Here is a 19,630-nt window from a genome sequence, read left to right as displayed (position 1 = left end):
CTTGACCTGACCGGCTGTTGGAAGACTAAAGAACACTCTCATGCCATTTCTCATCTAACATAAGCTGCTTCTAAGTTGCCCCTTTGAGCTAGAAGGTGATGTCATGGTAAGAAGGCCAGAGCCTTGCCCAGTGCACCCATAGCAACAAGGACAGGAGAGCCCAGGACATGGAGAGGCGGAGACTGGCAGCCATGTGCCAGGCTCAGGGCAGTGAGTAGCCAGCACAGATGCTGGAAAGGATGCAGTTATCTTTACCATTTGCTTGCAGGAGGCTAGGTGCCCAGGGCTACGTGGCGCATCACGCTGCTAGTTTAGACTACTGTGCACAGTGCTGTCACAGTATACTGAATGCGTGCTGCATCCCTCGTTTAGGGGATGTTACAATTAATGAATCCTAAAGTCTCAGGGGCTCATGAAAGATCTCCTGTTTTGACTCACCCCAGCCCTTCACCTACATCCTTGTCAACATTCTTTGATTTCCTGGAACCTACCAACCCTCCTCAGCTTGTCTAACCTCTGCAACTCCAGACACAAACACAGACAAAAGTCACACTCAGCCAAGGCCCCTCTTCTTCTCTTCACCCCCTGGTGCTGAAATTCCGGTATTTTCCATCTCTACAAAATCTGTACTTTTTTTTTTTTTTTTAAATAGACAATTCATTTTTATTTTGGTCTTCTGCCAAATCATTTTTTTTTCCAGAGGCTCTCCTTTATATGCATTCTTTTTGGCCCTGAGTACTAATCAGATTATTTTAAGTTTTAGTGACATAAAATTTTCACATAGTGAAACACACAGATCTTAAGTGTATAATCATAAATGTGCATGTGCCTAATACATTTTTAAAAAGTGACAGAATTAAAGTGGAAATTAGGCAGTTTTATAATCATAGTGGCAATTGTTACACTCCCCTCGTAATAACTGATAGAACAGTTAGACGAAAAATTGTAGGGATATAGAAGATCTGAATAACAATGTCTACCTTCCTGATCTAATTGACATTCATTAATCATTAGAGCCAACAACAGTATTCTTTTCAAGTGCATATGGGATGTTCACAAATGCAGACCAAATATTGGGCCATAAAATTTCAAAAGACTGAAATTTTACAGAGTATGTTATCTGAACACAATGGAATTAAATTAGAAACCAACAAAACAAGATATCTAGGAAAGCCCCAAATACTGGGAGTTAACACATTTCTAAATAACTTATGTATCAAAGGAGAAATCACAAAGGAAATTAGAAAATACAAAATCTGTACTCTTGACGGCTTGCTGTGTTGCATCTCCACCCAGAACATTTCCTTGGGGGTCTAGACTGTACTGCTCCTCCAGCTGCTTGATGACATATCTCGGCTATCAGCCACCCTCTTATTGCCTGCCTAGAACTTTAATTCTGCCCTTCCACAGTATCATTTCTTTATGCCTCTTTTAAGCTATGGTGTTTAAAAGATTCATCAAAATCACAAAAAGGCAAATGTACACACGCTTCTGTCACAGCCGAAACCAAGATCTTGCCTCTGTGTTTTCACTGCTGTACCTATAGAACATGAGACCAATGAGGAAGGTGTGCCAACATCCTGCTAGGCAGGGAGACAGTAGAGTGAGAGTCAGGTGACTGAAGGCAGCGTCACAATGATCTAGACAGTGGATGCATATTCCTGAATCGTGCAAATGCGGCAATATTAATAGTATATTTCCAGGAGGGTGACATATACTCAAAATGCTAACACTTTTGGACCGGTTTATCTAAACCAGCAACTCTTTCAAAAACTTACAGTCATCACTGAAAAATCATAGGAGGTAGTTAAGCTGCCCAGCTGACAGCTGCGTTACGCCCTCCAGTCTCTGGAGTTCTGGCTACTTGTACAGTCTGTTGTAAGAGCCGGTCTTGGGCCTCTCAACACCCATGGCTCCTTTCACAGAGGACTGAAGGCTGGGCTTCGAGGCTCTTGCTCTGTGCTAGGGGGTGCTTGAGATTTGCCTCAACCTCTCCCTTCTCCAAGCTCCTCCGGCTTTTCACCTAGCTACTTAGAGAGTTAAGAGGGCTACACTGCTTTGCCAAACAAGCACCCCTCCAAACCAGATCTAGGGCCCAGCCCCACACTGATGTTCGGAACGGTTTCTAGGGCAGAGTCCTTTCCCCTTGATTTTTAATCCTTCCCTTTGCCGCGTGTCTTCGACATCAGAGGACCTCCACTCTTCTGGGGAAGAACAAGGGGACATTTTCTAAAAGAGGTTTGAAAGAAAAATTTTAAGCTCTTCCTGACAAGTTTTTACCTCTTGGGGTAGACAGAGCTTTTGCTCTTTTCCAGACAATCCAGGAAATCAAAGGGTCGTGTTATTAACAAAGTGAAATTAAGGGAAGCTGCAAAGGATGTGAGTATGGCGGGGGAGGGCAGCCGTGGTGGGAGGGAGGGCATGCCTGTTACCACGATAGGTATCTTGTTAAGCTCTTTGCACAAGGTATTCTTTTAATCTTCAGAACAACTCTACATGGTGGGGACTATTATCCCCATTTTACAGGTGAGGAAACTGAGTTCCAGAGGGTAAGTAACAAGCCCAAGGTCATATAACTGTAGGCCTGGAATGAAACCCAGGTTGGGCTCATTCCAAAATTGTGTGCTTTTAACCACAATAGTAGCCTTTTCATGGTTTTTTTTCTACCAGCCCTCTGCACCAAGTGGGTGCTTGACGAACAGAGTTGGAATAGGGTGAGGTAGAACAATGAGGAATTTTAACAGTGGTTTCTTAATCACTGTTCATTAAGGAAAAGTTCATTAATATAGTTACAGACAAACACCAAAAAGCAAGCCTTTGGCGTCCCCTCGATCATCCAGATACTAGCTTCAGTTCTCTACTTTCCCCCAATGAAATAATGTATTTATCTAGAACACTGCATGAATGACCAGTTATAGGATTTTAGGGAACTTGCTTGCTCATGATGTGTTCCTCTTTCCCCAACTCCTCGAGGAGATTGCCCACACCTGCTCTTCGCCTGCCCCAAGAAAGGAAGAAGGAAGGAAAGGGAGGAGGCAGCAGGGAGACAGAATGAATACAAAGTAATAAAGGGCAGAAAGAAGACAAGCAGACAAAGAGGGACAGAAAGGCTGCTTCTTATCCCAGCACAGGGTGGTTACCGAGGTGTTTGGCTTGTAAAGTCAACAAAGGTTTTACTGAGGAAACTCAGCCCAGACCCCCTCCTGCTTAACGAGGACCAGCCAAACAGTTCCCGTTACTTCTGCACCCTGGGTAATTTATAAGGTACAAAATGGAAACAGACCCCACTACTGCTGCCAGCCACCATCCCGCTTTTAAAGGAGAAAAAAATGTAGCTGAGGAGGGAGAGGGAGTGAGGAAGCAGGTGTCCAAAGGGGGAGAAAGGAGTTAACTCATGAACTCCCACAACAGAGTTGTAAGCAGGTACCACTCAGTGAGCCCAAAGCAGGACACATGGGGTCTCCGTCACGGCAAAGCAGAACCGTGACAAAAATACAGAGGTGGGGGGATCACCGTAGCTATGATGCATCTTCTTTAGCAGCTGGGGAAACTGAGCTGCTTCCTGGAGCAAGTTACCTAGTGAGCTTGGTCTAGAAAAATAGTTCCAAAAATGCAGGTTTCTGAGAACACTTTTCTAATAATAAAAAAAAAAGGCAAGTAGGGCTTAATTGGAGTACCTCCCACTGTGAAATGAACAAGGTACAGTTTCAAAATTGGGTGAAGGCAACAGTAAGGCCTGATATTTTTCTTGGCAATGCAAGGTATGTCTAGATCCTTCTTATTTTTTCTGCATATTCTCAGAAAAAGAGATCAAGAAAAATAAAATCAAAAGCAGAGAGAAGGGAAAACGAATTCTTGACATGAATTCCTCATTGAGGCCTAGGTACTTTCTATTTTTAAGGGTTACTTGGACACAAAAAATAAAAGAAAATGCATCTGAGAAGTTGAACTGCTGACATACATGTTCCCACTGAAACAATCTCCAAGCAGACATTTTTAAAACTTTCCAAAAACAACAGCAGCAGAATACACGTCTAAGGTTGAGACCAAGCACTAGAAATTACAGCCTTAGAGTATTTATTTTGCGAGAGAAAATTACAAACAACTGAGAGTCGATCATCAGCAGGAGGAGGCCAGCTCCACCTTCTCCCGAGAGGGCTGGCGGGCTGGCAGGAGCGAGAGGGAGGCAAGGGCACCCGAGGCCACATCTCATCCCCTGATCACCCAGGCCACTACAGCTCTCTGAGACAGAAGCCTCCATGGTCTAAAATGCCCAACACACCCTGTGGATGTCCTATGACCACTAACAAGATGAGCTACACAGAAGAGCACGTGATCTAGCAGGTGGCACAGAGAGTCTTTCTTAAAAACATTCTTCCAGTGGCAAGAATGAGATCTGACAAAATTCTTGTTCCATTGGTTGAGAGGGGCTGGCTAGATGAAAAAAGGAATATTTCTGACCCCCAGTTACATGTTTTTCACGTGTTCCCAATTCTGTGGAGTAAGACTGGCCTTTTCCAAGGTAGAGAGAAGTTTTGCCCCGAGAAGGTGATGCCAAGTGACTGGAGGGTGAGGGCTGGCAGCCCTCTGGCCTCAAGAAAGAGGGTGGTACTCCTGCACAGAGGACTGACATTGGGGGAAATCTTGGGCAAACAAGTGAATTTAATTCTCAGCTGAATATGTGAGTTCAGACAGATCTAGGAGAAGGATTTAAGAAAGGGCATTGTTTTTTTTTTTAATGTAAAAAGTTTTTACTCCCAGACTTAAAGGGAAACATTTTAAATCAGGAGGGACCTCAGAAAAATTAATAGCTTTGGATAACACCTAACAGGTACCTAGTATTATAAATGAGGAAAGCAAGGTGCAGAGAGGCTGAGTGATTTGCAGAAGGTCTCCCAGTTAAGAGGGATCCAGGACTACAAGTCAGGTCTCCTGACTCTTAGTCTGGTGCTCTTTCCACTACCCTGACACTGTCTCCCAGAAGATTGTTTCTGGGTCATATTAACCAACTGCTTAAAACTGCTTTTAGAACTAAATTTAGAATGTTCTTAAATTTACTTCCTCAGGCATAAAAATGTCAACTGGATCATTATCTATAACAGTAGCTTTCTGTGTGGTCACTTTCATTCTTTTACCATTTAGATCCTAATCTAGAAGAATCTCTTACTGTTCTTTACTTGAATGTCTTTGATAGAATTTTCTGCAATGATGAAAATGTTCTATATTTGCATTGTCCAAGATGCTAGGTAGCCACTAGCACTTGTGGCAATTAAATACTTAAAGTGTGGCTAATATAACTAAGGAGTTGAAGTTTTAATTTTAAGTTAGCCAATAGGGCTAGTGGTTACCACATTAGGCAATATAGTTCAAGACTAATATCTGGAACATCTACCCAGACCACTCTGACATCACACAGGGGAGAATAACAATGGTTTGATGGTCTTAAGTATGAGCCATGCTCTAGCCAGCCTCTAAATATATTTCTAGCTTATTCCTTATCCAAAGTTTGTGTATGTTTTCTATTAAAAAACTATGTGTAGGGGACCTCCCTGGTGGCTCAGTGGTTAAGAATCCGCTTGCCAATGCAGGGGACAAGGGTTCGATTCCTGGTCCAGGAAGATCCCATATGCCACGGAGCAACTAAACCTGTGTGCCACAACTACTGAGCCTGTGTTCTAGAGCCCATGAGCCACAACTACTGAGCCCACGTGCCACAACTACTGAAGCCCGCGTGCCTAGAGCCCGTGCTCCGCAACAAGAGAAGCCATCGCAATGAGAAGCACGCGCACCGCAACAAAGAGTAGCCCCCGCTTGCAGCAACTAGAGAAAGCCCACATGCAGCAGTGAAGACCCAACGCAGCCAAAAATAAATAAAATGAAAAAAAACCCCAAAAAACAAAAGACTATGTGTATTGTGATTTTATTATCATTATTATTATTGGGAAGAAAAAAATATCACTGTGATCTACCATACAGAAGACAGTACGCAAGGCACTGTACTAGAAGATGGATTCTGTCCTGAGAAGCTTAAAACAAAGCTTGGAACGTAAGTCAGCCAGTGCTCGGCAAATATCCATAAGCTTCCCACTTCCCAGCCTGCTCTGCAGTTGGCTTACGTCCAGGTGACAAGTGCTGGCCAATGACATGTAAGTGAACATGTTCTGGGTCACTTCCAGACCAAGACAGTTAAGAGAATTGGGGGGCTGCTTCTCCCTCCTCCCACTGCCAGTGGGCCACATCCCATGTTTCACAAGGCATAGTTACGAGATGGAAGAAGACAGCACAATCTATGACAGGAGAAGAAATAAATCTTTGTTGCGTAAGACCACTGAGGTTTTGAAATTACTCTCATCTAACAACTTCAGCATTCTTTACTCTAGAATCTTAATGGATATCAATTTAGTCACAAATGGGAAGTGGAAAATTAGAGCAGAGGGAGGAGAGCATTTTCAATTTCAGGCCTTCAGGAAAGGTTTTTCTGGGTAAGTGGTTTTGAAACTGGGTCTTCTGGAATACGTGCACGTGTAAGAGCCGGAGGGCACTACAGAGGGTGATGCTGACCTGGTGGGAAAGTTCTGTTTGGAGGGTGCTACCTCAAGCAGATGCTTATCTTGAAAGTGGTCTCCTACCTAACCTTTCTGATTTTGCTCTCTCATGAGAAAAATATTCTGGGCAAATCTCCCAGAATATCCTAATACATGCATATTTATTTATAAATTAAATGCACATACTACCAAACTAAAATTTAAGAGTAGGTAGAAGTGTAATCACATTTTAATGACTTGTTAATCACAATTGTTTTATAATATCATGAAGCTAATACCTTAAGGCGGAAAGCCTATTCAGGATTGGATTCATCACTAATGACATGGATGTAATCTCTTTCAAATGGCCTGCTTGAATGTTAATTAATTTGTTCACTTCTCATCAGATGTGATTCCATTATTATTGTTTCTACCTCCTAATGTGACTTGAAAAGGGTCAGCTCTGCTGTTTTCATCCTGTTTGCATGTGCCAGATTATCAGCACACTCTTCAACCCAATTTCTTCGCAGCAATCTTTTTAAGCTACTTGTCCTTTTGTGAGAGTTAATTTAGTTAAAACTAAATAATATAATCTACAAATCCACTTAACAGAGAACAAGAAAACTGGGGAATGAATGATCAAGCGAGTGAGGTCCCCACTGTCAAGGCCTCCGAGAAATACAGATCTCTCTGTTGCAACACGTCATTGCCCGACATACACACTAAAGACTGTCAATCCCAGTATTAAATATTAGAAAAGCTGAATTTCTTTCCTATTCCTTTTGTAGATAGAAATAAACCATAAGAGAATCTCTAATATTTTCTTCCAGTGCCCCAGTGGAATATCTTATATTTCCCCTTTGGAGCCCCCAGTTTGGAGACCATTCTAGAGGAATGAAAAGAGACAAGGGAGGAAATTGAGACTGGGTCATGCCGTGGAAGACTAGGAAAAAGAGTCTGAAATTAACACCATAGACAGAGGGGAACTACTGGTGGTTTGAGAAGGGAATATATAAGCAAAGAGGCATTCTGGGGAGATTAGCTAAACCTGGGCTAATTCACACTGAACCCCACATTTATAACAAGCTGCTTAACAACATGGACAGAGCTTATTTCTTCTCAGGTTGGTAGACCCCTTTACCATCCAGGCAAGGGGAAAGGAAGAGTCTGGACACAGCATCTTAGCTCTGGGGAGGAATCCCCCCAGAGAGAAGCCCCCTCTGCCTTCGAGTAAAGAGAAGGTCTGGTCTCTTGATTTGCCCACTAGACAAATCTAATCCTCTCCCACCTCCACCACTTGAGGAAAAAGTTACTAGGGAGTCTTATTTCTTTGTCATATATACCTCTTCCTGAAAATGGCCTCATCTCCTTAAAGAGATTTTTTTTTTTTTTTAAATCTACCTTTAAAGAGAGAAAGGTGAGAAAACCCCCCACAAACCTTGTTGCTAAACTGGCAAAAAGAGAGAAAAGAAAAACCACTTCCTTTCTTCTACACTCGCTTCTCAATTCCCCCCACCCCTATTCCATATAAATTCAACTTGACAACCCTGCTAATTGGATAAACGCAGCTTCTACACTCCTAGAAGGCCATTCCCTTTTCTTTTTTTTTGTCTTTGGAGGGCTCAAAACAGGGTGATTGTGCTGTTCTTTAACACGAATTCCATCTGCTTTATTTCTCTCTCCCCATTCACCGCTCCTCTTGCATATTTATGAGGCCTTCCCCCCTTCCCTGCCCCTTCCCACCCCGCCTCTACCGCCTTCCTCCGCAACCCCCTCCCCTCTCCTCTCCCTTCTCTCAGAACAGCACAAAAACCTTCCAAATGGCCCCCCCTCCTTGCTTTAGATAAACACAGGCAGTGTCAAGTGTGAGGAGTAGGGGGAGGTGGGGGGGAGGTTCAACTGCCAGTCAAGCCCCCCGCCTTCAATGAGGCCCAGGGGCCTCCCCTAATCTGCTGCATGCCTGCCATATGGGGGCTGTGTTGCCCAGGGAAACACTAACAGGCAGAACGGAGCTTAATAGAGTCCATATTCATTGTAATGCAGTGAGATAGCTCGAGGCACCACTGCCTCTTCGGTCCAGTTTCATTCTTCTGTTTCCTTCTTTCTTTCTGTTTTTCCTCTCTTTTCTTTACTTCTTTTTAAAAGGACCAGGTCCCTAGAGAGCTCTAATCTGGAGAAGTCTGGGCTGGCAGAAAGGCAGGGCTGTGGGGTAAGGAGTGAGGAAGGTGAGGTGATGCTGAGATGGGGGCCTGGGGTTGGTGGGGAGAGGTGAGGAGTGGGAGCTTCTTGGGCAGCAGAGTGGGGAGAGCAGCACAGCATCTGCGCAGGGGCCAGGGCACGTGGTGCCGCAGGTGTGCGTGGTCCGTGCACGTGTGGAGAGACGGTGTGGTGGGTGGGCAGGCCCATTGGGGCCTTGGCGCACACAAGCCTTCAGAGCTATTCAGCCTTCTATGCCTAGATATCCCAACCCCTACCTACCTACCCCCAACACCCACTCCAGTCAGTTGAAGGGCATTCAAGCCAGCAACACCTACCTCCCGGAGGTGTCAGGCCTGTGGTCAATTCCTAGCTCTCCACAGTTGCATGGAAAAAGTCACAGGTTTTGCAATGAGATGAAACTACTTTAGAAATAAATCCCAGTAGGGACAGAGGACCCACCAGCCTGCCAAGCTGGGGCCCTCTTTCTCCTCGGGCTGCTCTGCCACAGCCAAACTAAGGGCATATGGGGTTTCTCTGAGTTGATGGAGTGGGTTGTCTCCCACTGAGCAGATGAAGCCTTGTCATGAATATATATGATGGAAGTGAGACTTAGGGCTCCCTGAGGTCAGAGGTGATCTTTCCCCAGGGCCAAAAAGGGAAGGAGGGGAGAGATGTGGGGAGGGAACAGAGTACATTTCTCCCAACTTCTTAGAAAAAATAAAATTGGTAACCAAGCTATGATAGAATTCCTAAAGAATAATCAGTTTTGTAAGTTGTGAAACATAGTTTTTTGTTCTGTGACTGTAAAAAAAAAAAAAATCACAAGTTTAAAATCAAGACAGAAAATAAAAACGAAGAAAAACTATAAAAACTTTCACATACTCTCCTACAGTTGAAACTTTAATCCCATGGTCTGGTACACAGGAAGATCTCAGTAAATGGTTGCTGAAGGAATGAACCATGTACACGCTCCTATAGTTGTACTATTGCTGACCGAGAACTTGAAACTCTTTACCCAACTGACAACTACAATCAGGGTTCTGGTGGGTGACAATGGCTTAAACAGAAGCAAAATGCTGCTGCACCTTTGCTAGGAATGCCCCTGCCAGAGAGATGCTAGCGCCTATTACACGGGCCTTTTGTTACATGCCTCGCCCAGTGCCAGAGTCAGGCAGGCTAGGTCAGATACAACTGCTCAAACCGAGGCAGATTCTGGTGCTTGCTGTGGTTTGTTTTTTGTCCTCCAAGCTTGCTCTATTCTACTTTCCTTGCTCTTACCCGACTGAAATGCATCTTGAACCTGTGGTTTCCTAAACTCAACCCCCGAGGCGGGAGGGGAGGGGTGGGGGCGGGCAAGACTGTAGGAGAGAATATAAAAGTGCTCATAATTTTTCTTTGCTTTTATCCTGATTTTAAGGCCCTACATCCCAGCAACCCTTCAGGAAAGGCTACAGTGGATATTTCGAGAGCCAGGTACAATTTCAATTCCTAGTTCTAAAACCAAAATAGCATTTGGGTACCTGAAATGCTACCCAGAAGTCTATCTCAGCGTCATATCCATTTACATCTATCAGGGAACCACAAAGGTCTGAAGACCCCAAACCAGGGTAGGTGAAGACACACAACCGACCAGGGCCTGACAGGACTCTGGACACTTACACTCCCTGCAGAGCAGGCTTCCCCTCCAACTTCTGTGTTTGTATTGCGTCCTAGTCCCGGTCGTTCTGACCCCACATATTGTGTGTGTTACCGAGAAGTGCGTGGGGTGACCTGGGGGGAGACCGCGAAGGAGCAAGTGGGAACACCTGGGGCTCCGGGACAAACCAGTGCTGGAGCATGCTGGGAGCTCAGCAGAGCAGCCAAGCTCTTCCCAGCCCCCCCGGCAGTGAGCACTTCGGTCAGTCATCTCACCACGGATGTGTGTGATGTGGTGACAGCCAGAATGGCAGCTCTGAAGGAAAGCAGGGACAGCTTCTCTGGTCCAGACCAAATACCTGCTTTTCATTTCACAGCTCAGAGGACACCCACTAATGACCTGCTTCTACAAACACAGACTCAAACCCATCTACTCTTGCCCGGTCTTCCCTAAAACTATGTAAAGATTCACCACCCACTCAGCTGCCCAACCTGGGACTCATCCTTGTCGCCTGGCCCCCTCTGATTCTCCACCCCGGTATCTGGTTGCGTGGACTAACTCTGGCAGGAGCAACCAGAGAAACACAATGCAAGCCACATACAGTGTTTACAATTTTCTAGTAGTCACACTGAAAAATCAAGTGGAAATCATTTTAATAATATCTTTTTTAACACAATATATCCCAAAATACTATCATTTCAACATATACTCGATATAAAAATCATTAATAAAGTTTTATATTTTGTTTTATACTACGTCTCCTAAATCTAGTGTGTATTTTCTATTTACTACACATCCTGGCGCAGACTAGCCACATTTCAGGCGCTCAATAGCCACATGTGTTAGTGGCTACTGTTATCAGACGGTGTATGTCAAGGGCCTTCAAACTGGCTCCCTGATTCTCATCTGCCCACCTAATAAGCCTCCACGTTGTCACTCACCTTATTTCTAGAATATCAAGCTCAACCGAACAGTAAAGATGACAAATGAGCAGCTACCATTCACTGAGCAATGCCTTACCTACAGGCCAGAATCCATAATTTGCCTAATTTGATATAATTCTCACAATGGCCCTGTAAGGTAGGTGTACGACCAACCCGTTTTATAAATGAAGAAATTAAAGCTCAGAGTGATTAAATATTTTGTCCAACATCACACAGATGGTAAACCACAGAGTCAGGATTTGAACGAGGTCTGGCTGACGCTAAAAACCTTGGCTCTTTTCACTCTACCACACTGCTTTAAGTTATGGCAGAAAAATCAATGGACTATTATGCAGCCATTAAAAGTAATAATTAGAAAGAACAAACAGCAACATGAAAAATGGTTAAAGGATATTAAGGAAAAAAGCAGATCTCATTTCATAAAAAGCATGTAAACAGTTGGGTAAGGCCTGGAAGGAAACAGGAAGCAAATAAAAAGAGCTGATTTGAAAATGTGAAGGAATTAGGAATGATTTTTTTTCCCCTTTTGAGGTCAGTTAAAAACAAACAAGCAAAAGCGCTAATAGACGCATCTTTGATAGTTCCCCAAACAAGTTTGATTAAATAAGGTTCAAACTTCTTCACACAACCTTCCAGGCTCTGTATTAACTGGCTGCAGCCAACCTTCCCCTTGTCTTCCTCCCACGAGCCCTAAGCCCTGGGCAAGCTGCTTTTTCACACCTTCCTTCTCCCAGAACCATCTTCTGCTTCTCCCTTTATTATCCTTTGAAACTTACCTCCAGCATCACTGTATAATGCCTCCAGTGCTTATTCCTCACCCCACTTTCCACAGCGCTGTGCACACCTACTGCAACATTTCCATGATGATTTATGCCTGTCTGTAATATGCCTCTTTTCCCAGACTCTATACTTCCTGAAGGCAAGGAGGCGTCCACTTCATCTCAGTAACCCTAGCACCTAGAAAAGTCAATGTCTGCTGAACTGAAGGGTCTATCTGGATTAGAAATTTGGGATTGAGAAGGAATGTTACTCTGACCCATGGACCTATAAGAGGAACGCACACAGACACACTTACCAGTGGTGGAACCAAAGGGTTTTTCTAGGGGGAAATGACTTTAACTGTGGCCTTTATTTTTCAAACCCAAATGGCCCTTAGATGAGTTGGCAGCCCTTGGGGAAGGCCAAGCTACCTGACAGAAGTCAGTGCCTCTGCAGATACTCCTATGGCTTGAGGTTTCATTCAAGAACCTTCTTTGTTTTCCTTCTTGTCTCTTCTCCCAAAACAAACACCCAAATAAGCTCGAGACTTCAGGCTTCCTGCAGCCACTGAACTGCAGGGAACCTCATCTAGGATGATACCGTGATTGGCTATCATCTAGCCAGCGACAGCATGGCCCTGAGCTTGAGGCCAGGGTGGAAGGAGGCAGGCAGAGAGGGATGGGAGAAGGAGAAAGAAGAAAGCTGTAAGTGAGAAAGAGGACAAGTTCAGGCCTGAAGAGAGAGCACGGGGAGAGGAGTAGGGATGAGAGCACTAAATATGCCAAGCGCCTACTCTGTGCCGAGCCCAGCGCTGGGGCTGGACACACATGGTCCACTTTTCATCGTCACAGCCCAGGGAGTGTTACTGTCCCCTTTACAGATGGGGAAGGAGGTTACTAAAACACTTCATGATGCTTTACCACATAAGGATTTTAGGGCTCATCTCAAATTTGTATTATAGACATAGCTTCTCTAAGTGACAACATTGAAACTCTGCAAGATCAGGTACTGAAATACCATGAGCCTTGGGTTTGGATAAGAGCTCTGCCACTTCTGCCTTTGGTTCAAGTTGACTTTGGGTAAATTAGTCTTTGACCCTCAGTTTACTCTCTGTGAAAATGCGAATGATAATACCCCCCCCTTTGCTGAGCTGCTAATAAGAGTTAAGGAGATTACGTGTGAAGGCAGCCTGGCACATAGCAGTGAGGGGGGACAGGTGTTGTGGAACTTTTCTACCGAAAGCCATTCACTGGAGGTCTAATTTCATACTGTGACACTGGTAGGCTTTGAGATTAATGTCCTTTAAGACTTAAGGACATGTTGCATTTGAACAACTCCAGACAGATGTGCTATCCTCTCTTTGCTCATTGTTCCTCTTAAGCTGGACACAATTAAGCAATGGCCTGATTTTGCTGCCCTACAACACATGCATCAGAAGTTCAAGAAACATTCTTTGTCGAAAAAAAGCAGTAACACCTACATTCTACACAGTGTTTTACAGAACCTCACAAAAGCCCAGTGGGACAGGAGATCCCTGGGCGGTACTATAGTGTTCCCAAGTCTGTGGCAAGACAATTGCTAGCCTCTCAATCTCCACCCAACACTAGTCAACATTTATATCACTTAAGCTAATAACCTCTCCCACCATCCCACCCTGTTTATGCCCTCTCTCTGCACTCTCTTGATGATGATAATGATGATAATTTCTCCGTAGTGTCTCTACTTGTTTGGAGAGAAAGGGGAAAGATCCCTGTCAGACAGTAGGTCATCTGGACATGAAGTTATGGAGAAGTGTTTATAGAAAGGAAAACACACCCCCAATCCCTCTCTGACCCACCCCCCCACTCCCAGCCCCAGTATGGAGCTCACCTCCGAGCACACCTGTGAGCTCACAAAGCCACAACAGACCACCTGCTCTTTTTACACCTACCTGTTTCTAATTACAGTCTATGGCCAGGGCTATAGCCACGCAGGTAAACAACAAAGTAAAATGGTAACAGTGACCGGAGAGGAAACAGGAGCATTCACTTCCAAGGCTTCTGGTGCACAAAGCTGATGAGAGATCCAACGTGAAAGGAATTAATTAGAGTGTAGGTAGACAGCACAAACACAGTACATAGGCAAACCAGTCCCAGGACCTGAACAGCACTTAAGGCAGACCTTAACAGCTTAAGTCCTATCTCTTAGGACAAAGAATTTTGGACAAGTGAGCCATGCATGAACACAAACCTTGCCAGAAGAAGAGTAGGACAGACAAGGGTATTCTGCTTAGTGACCACGGTGAGCGGAGCAGATAAAACAGCTGGCAACCCCAAAGTCACTCCTGATGAGAGGTACAAGTCCCTGAGTGGGCTCAGGGCAGAATTCAGGTCAGTTCAGCAAAACCACACTTAGCACCCACTAGGTGCCACACACTGAATGGAGGGTGGAGGGGACAGAGAGAAAAGTAGGCAGTTTCCCATCCTTAAAGAACCTGGGACCTAGTCAACCTTCGCTTGACACCATCTTTCTATCATTCATACCAAATGCAGCATGGTCTCAGGAAAAGATCAAAGATAGACTGGATTTTACAAAGTACAGGCAAAGAACCAGAACCACTAGCAAAGGCATCAGAGGCATGATGAAAGAAATGTGGCATACATTCGAGCACACGCACACACACTCACACTTGTACACTCAGGCCCTGCTCAGCGCAGAAGGTCAGTCCTCCAACTTAGCCCTCCTCACAAGTCCTAAAAGAAGCCTCCTTCCCATCATCCACATTCATTCCTACTAGAGTCCCGGGAGAGTCATCAAAGTACATCACTTAAGGTAGGTAAAAGGCTTAGAGCTAATGGAAGCCTATGAGGACTGAAGCCTCAGCTTTGTCGCTGTCACTTCTCACGCTGTGTTGTACCTTATTTATATACAAGTCTCTCCTGGACACATAATAGATAACTCAGTGAATGTCTGCTAAGCTGTAAAGACCTACCTCCAGGATCTCTTCCAGGCCTGACTCTATTTGGTCCTTGGAGTTTGGAGCCGGTGAACCCCCAGGGCTGCTTCTGATGCAAAGCAGAGCTTGAGCAGGGGAGGGTGGCGCACGGGTGTCTGAGATCTCCGTCCCTATCGCCCTGCCTCTGGGGAGCCCACTGGGGTTCTTATGCAGGGGAGAAGACAAGCAGGACACAGGGCTTCCCTTCACAGCGCCGGAGCATGGCGTGGGTGAGGGCAGGCTTGCCAAGGAGGAGACGGGGGAGAGTGTGAGGAGAAGCAGGCGCCCAAGGAAACTCGCTTCCCTTCGCTAGGCAAGCTCCCAGCACCTACTCTACGTCAGGCAGCAGTTGGGCCACCAGCTCTTGTCCCCTGGAGGCCTGCACTTCCCCCGTGGAAGCACCATCACACTAATTATTTATGGTCTGCCTGACCGCTGGACCAAACGCTCAGGGATCAGGAATGGCGGTGATCTTATTACAGGGGCATCTTGAGTGTATAACACGGTTCGAGGTATTCAGCAAACACCCGTTGAGTGAACGAATTACAACCCAAAACACAAAAGTGAAAGGTCATGGCAGAGAGGAGAGAGAACTGTAGTCACATAGTCAAGAGGGAGCTTTTTCTTAGGAGGGGAAGCTGGGCCTTTAGCAAGTTTGGGGGTTGAAAAGACTGATTTACTCTGTTAGGCAACATAATTACCACCAATTCCAATTAAGCTGTCACCTGCAGTCATTTTCTGTGCCCCTTCCTCATGATGACTAAGCAACCAATGGCACCAGGCCCATACCCATACCCTCCCCAGGGCTCAAAACCGGTCTCCGGTTCTGTGACCCAGCGTGAATGAGGGTCAGGCTGCCACTTCTTGACCTGTCCACTCCTGGGGCCGATTCACGCAAATGCTGGGCTGAACCAGCCCCAACTCCAACTCGCGGACACACTCACACCTCAACCCCTAACACACAGACACACACACACACACCCCCAACCCTTAACAGGCTCTTGCAGGCTGGCAGGAAATCTGAAGCACTTAAATGAAAAGCTAAGCCATGGGGCAAAATGGCTGAACTGCTAAGTCAGGGCCAAGACGGCATCAGAAGCTGCCTCTCTTTAGCTGGCGTCTGACCTGACTGCACTGTGACACAGACAGCGTCTCTCCCAGACTTTCCTGCAAGCAAGAAACCCTCACCCGGACATTTAGGGGGAACCACTTTGACGCAGGACAATAAAATCTCTCACACAAGCATGTTGAAGGAGAAACAGATCACATCAGCAAATTATCTAGAACAATGACTGGTTCAAAGCAGTTGTTCAATAAATGACAGCAACTTACTCAATTTGAGTCACTTCCTTTAGGGTTACTTGTAGAAGTGCTTTCGTTAGTCTGATCCTTGTTACAGATTTATCCCTAATATTTCAACAAAAGAGGTTTAAGAATAGGTAAATATCTCAGGGGCCAGACACCTCCACCCAGACTTTCCAGACATCCTGCTCTGGGCTTGTACATGCACCACCTCTAAGACAGACAAACAACACACAGACACACACACACACACGGGCGCACGTGTGCACATGTGCTCACACAGCAAACAACTCCAGCTCTCCAGCTCCAGCTGGGAAGTATGCTTTAGAATCATGACAGTTTACTTTTTTCCTATCTGACCTCATGCAAACCGACTTTCTCCACCTCTCTGACCCCCAAATATACACATTCAGTCCCCGACCCACCCCCAATCTTCCTCACTTAGAAAGCTCTTTTAAACCATCTAAAACTTAAAATAAATACCAATTTGGAAACCTGAAGCATGCTCCAGTCTGTCCGTCTGTCCCCACCTTCTGCTGGAAGCCTCCGACCCCAACTCCTGTCAGCCCTCCCCAACTTGGGAAGCCCAGTGGCCTCCGTGCAGGGCTGGCACACGCAGAGAAAACAAACACATGAAGTCCCGCCAGCTGGGTCAGGCACCACTATTTATAGCAGAGCGAAGTGTGGGGAATTGGAGGCGTGAGGAAGGGTGTGGGGCGGAGGGGGTAGGGATAATTCCAGCCGCTACCCCAGGCTCCACAGCTGTAGAGGATCCCTGCTGATGTTCTGCCGGCCCAGGTGCAACCCATCCTGTGTGACGAATACCTTCGCTGAGCTGGAGCCTCCCAGGGTAGAGGGCCTGTTATCTTGCTCATTACTGTAGCCCCAGCATCTATCTCTAGGAGCACGGTAAGTATTTGTTAATTAAATGAATAGATGAGCTTGTTTTCTTCCTGCCTACCCCACAAGGTTGCAGATGGAGGAGCTGGGGTAGGTGGAGGGGAGGTTAGTGAGGAATGCCTAAAACAGCGCTTCTAAAAATCTATCGCTTGTTAAAATGTGCTAGCAAAAAGAATGTAGGGAAATGCTCTGTTAAGAAAAGCAAATTAGGTTTCTTTAGTGCAGGCCTTTTCAGAGCCTTTAATGGGCTGTTACGTATTGTGAATCACCAAAAGGTGGGTAGAGTATGCACTGAACGCTGAACTCACTCAACCACAGGCCTGGACTTATTTGACCACAGGCCTGGGCTGACTTGACCACACTACTCTTTTTTCTCAGAGTACCATTAGTGAGGAGAATTTCATCAAATACACTTTGGGAAATGTTGGCCTAAGAGGTTCCTGGAGAATATCCCAGAAACAACTTGTAAAACAGCATCCCATGTTTGTAATTTTAAAAAATTACATGTGAATATGTGGTGTACAGTTATTTGGATTGTCACAGGATAAGGTCAGGAGACACTTAAATGTTCACATCAGTTATGGTGAAGAGCAGGAAATCTGCACTTTTTATACTAAACACTTCAGAAATATTCCAAGTGAGTGTGTAGTTATTTTTGTAATTAAAAAGGTAAATTAAAAAAAAAACTATCCCCAAATATTATCATGTCATCACTGAAATTTTATCTTCCCATAGGCCCAGGAGCCTCATTTCCTAATAACTCCTTGGGCTATAACATATTGGTCTTTGCTCCATGATCACATCTAAAGTGTTTCCTGTGTCTATATCCAACAGTCAACTCTTTTGGCTTGTAAAGAACCCCTCCCCTAATTCCAGGATTCTGTTGCATCCACACAATGTGGACGAGTATTTTGGAAAAAATGAAAACATATTTAATATTCTTTTAGCAACCTTTACTAATCTGAAATTACTTTGTTTAGTAAATTGTATAAAATATCCACCAAGCACTTCGTTTGCTGAAATTACGATGTTGGGCATATTAACATTTAAAGACTGCTTTTTTTTCCTGCTAAATCACTGATTTCCTAACTTAACTGATTTGTAAATGTAATTAAAAGTCATTCAGATTTAGTGAATGTAACACACTAGGTTTTGTTGCAATATGAGATTAAGGCAAATATTTAGAGTTGGAAGAAATATTCCATCTTAGCATAAAAGAGAGTATGTGACCATTTGTTGAGTTACTATGTGTGAGATGATGTGCACGTATTATCTTGTCTAACCTCTAAGTAACTCTGTGAAGGAGGTAGTATTGTCATCCCCATTTTACAGATGTAGCAATTGAGGCTTAGAGAGGTTAAACACCTTGCTCAAGTTAAGGATTCAAAGCCAGGGTTACCTCCTTCCCCTGCCTGCTGGTCCTGGTGTCCTTGGTAGATTCAAGCAGACAAACCGAAAAAGGAAACTGAGGAAGGCTGAAAAAACCAAAATCAGCCTGGGTTGGAGTCATGCACCAGCCACCATGTTTCGGGAGGGACTGGTTCGTCAGGTCCCACAATGCGCTCTGTAGCCAACTCATGAGGATGTTCAGTCCCCCTCCCCAGCGGGAGTCAGCCCTGAGTGAGCGCCTCAATCCCATCCACAAGTTGGCCGCGGCCCTCTGAGTCTGGATCCATGTAATATGCACCAGCATGTAGTGAGAGACAATAAAATTCTTCCATTTCTTAATCTGACCTCTCTCATCTTCCTTCTGTTCTTACATAAGCCTAAGATTGGAGGTTCCCAAAGCAGGCTGCATGGATCATCCAGGGACACTAAGACACATCAACACCTGGGCAGCACCTCAGGCAAATTCACTTAGAGCCTGTGGAAGTGGGGCCCAGGTATCAGCATTTTCAAAACCCTTTCCTGGAGACTGTAATGTGCAGCCAGGGTTGAGAACCCCTGGGAGTCTCCGCCATGGATTCGTGGGTCATTTTGACAGAGAAGGTCTGCCAGAAATGCCTCGGTTGCACTGGATGCCATGGTTGGAATTGCGAGTTTTGTATCAAGATGTTCCCTGCTCTATTGTTTTTAGTGAAATTCTTGCCATTTTTAAAGCTATTTTCTTTTATTCCACAAATTGAATATCTTAATACACTTTGACGAACAAAACATTTTCTCAAAGTTTCTCTCAGATATCCCCAGATATTTTCTGGACTTTCAGATTCCTAGTTTTCACCTCTTCACACAGAAATAAAAACCCCAGAAGAGACCACCATTGCAAACAGCACCTACTTTGGGGGCCGAGACGGCTTCCAGAGTAGCAAAGGTGACACTTAAACAGGTCCCTGGGCCACAGTCACCCCTGCTGGGGCCACCACCACTTCTGGGGGCAGAGAGGTTAGCAGGA

General features: G+C 45.1%; 1 protein-coding gene across 13 annotated transcripts in view; it reads right to left on the bottom strand.

Annotated features, from left to right (window-relative positions):
* Window positions 1-19,630, bottom strand: part of BOC (BOC cell adhesion associated, oncogene regulated) — an 86,026-nt gene that overhangs the window by 41,947 nt on the left and 24,449 nt on the right. The window contains exon 1 of one of the 13 annotated variants that reach the window (XM_082394659.1): window positions 16,822-19,568. The exons of 11 other annotated variants lie outside the window; for them this stretch is intronic. The gene's annotated coding sequence lies outside the window, so the exon portion shown is untranslated. Of the gene's footprint in view, window positions 1-13,992; window positions 14,115-16,821; window positions 19,569-19,630 lie in introns of those variants that run through there. One more of the 13 variants, XM_082394658.1, reaches the window with a different exon arrangement.

This window comes from Balaenoptera borealis (assembly GCF_965194805.1).
Source record: "Balaenoptera borealis genome assembly, chromosome: 5".
NCBI classification, from domain to species: Eukaryota; Metazoa; Chordata; class Mammalia; order Artiodactyla; family Balaenopteridae; genus Balaenoptera; species Balaenoptera borealis.
This window is presented reverse-complemented; position numbering and strand designations above follow the sequence as displayed.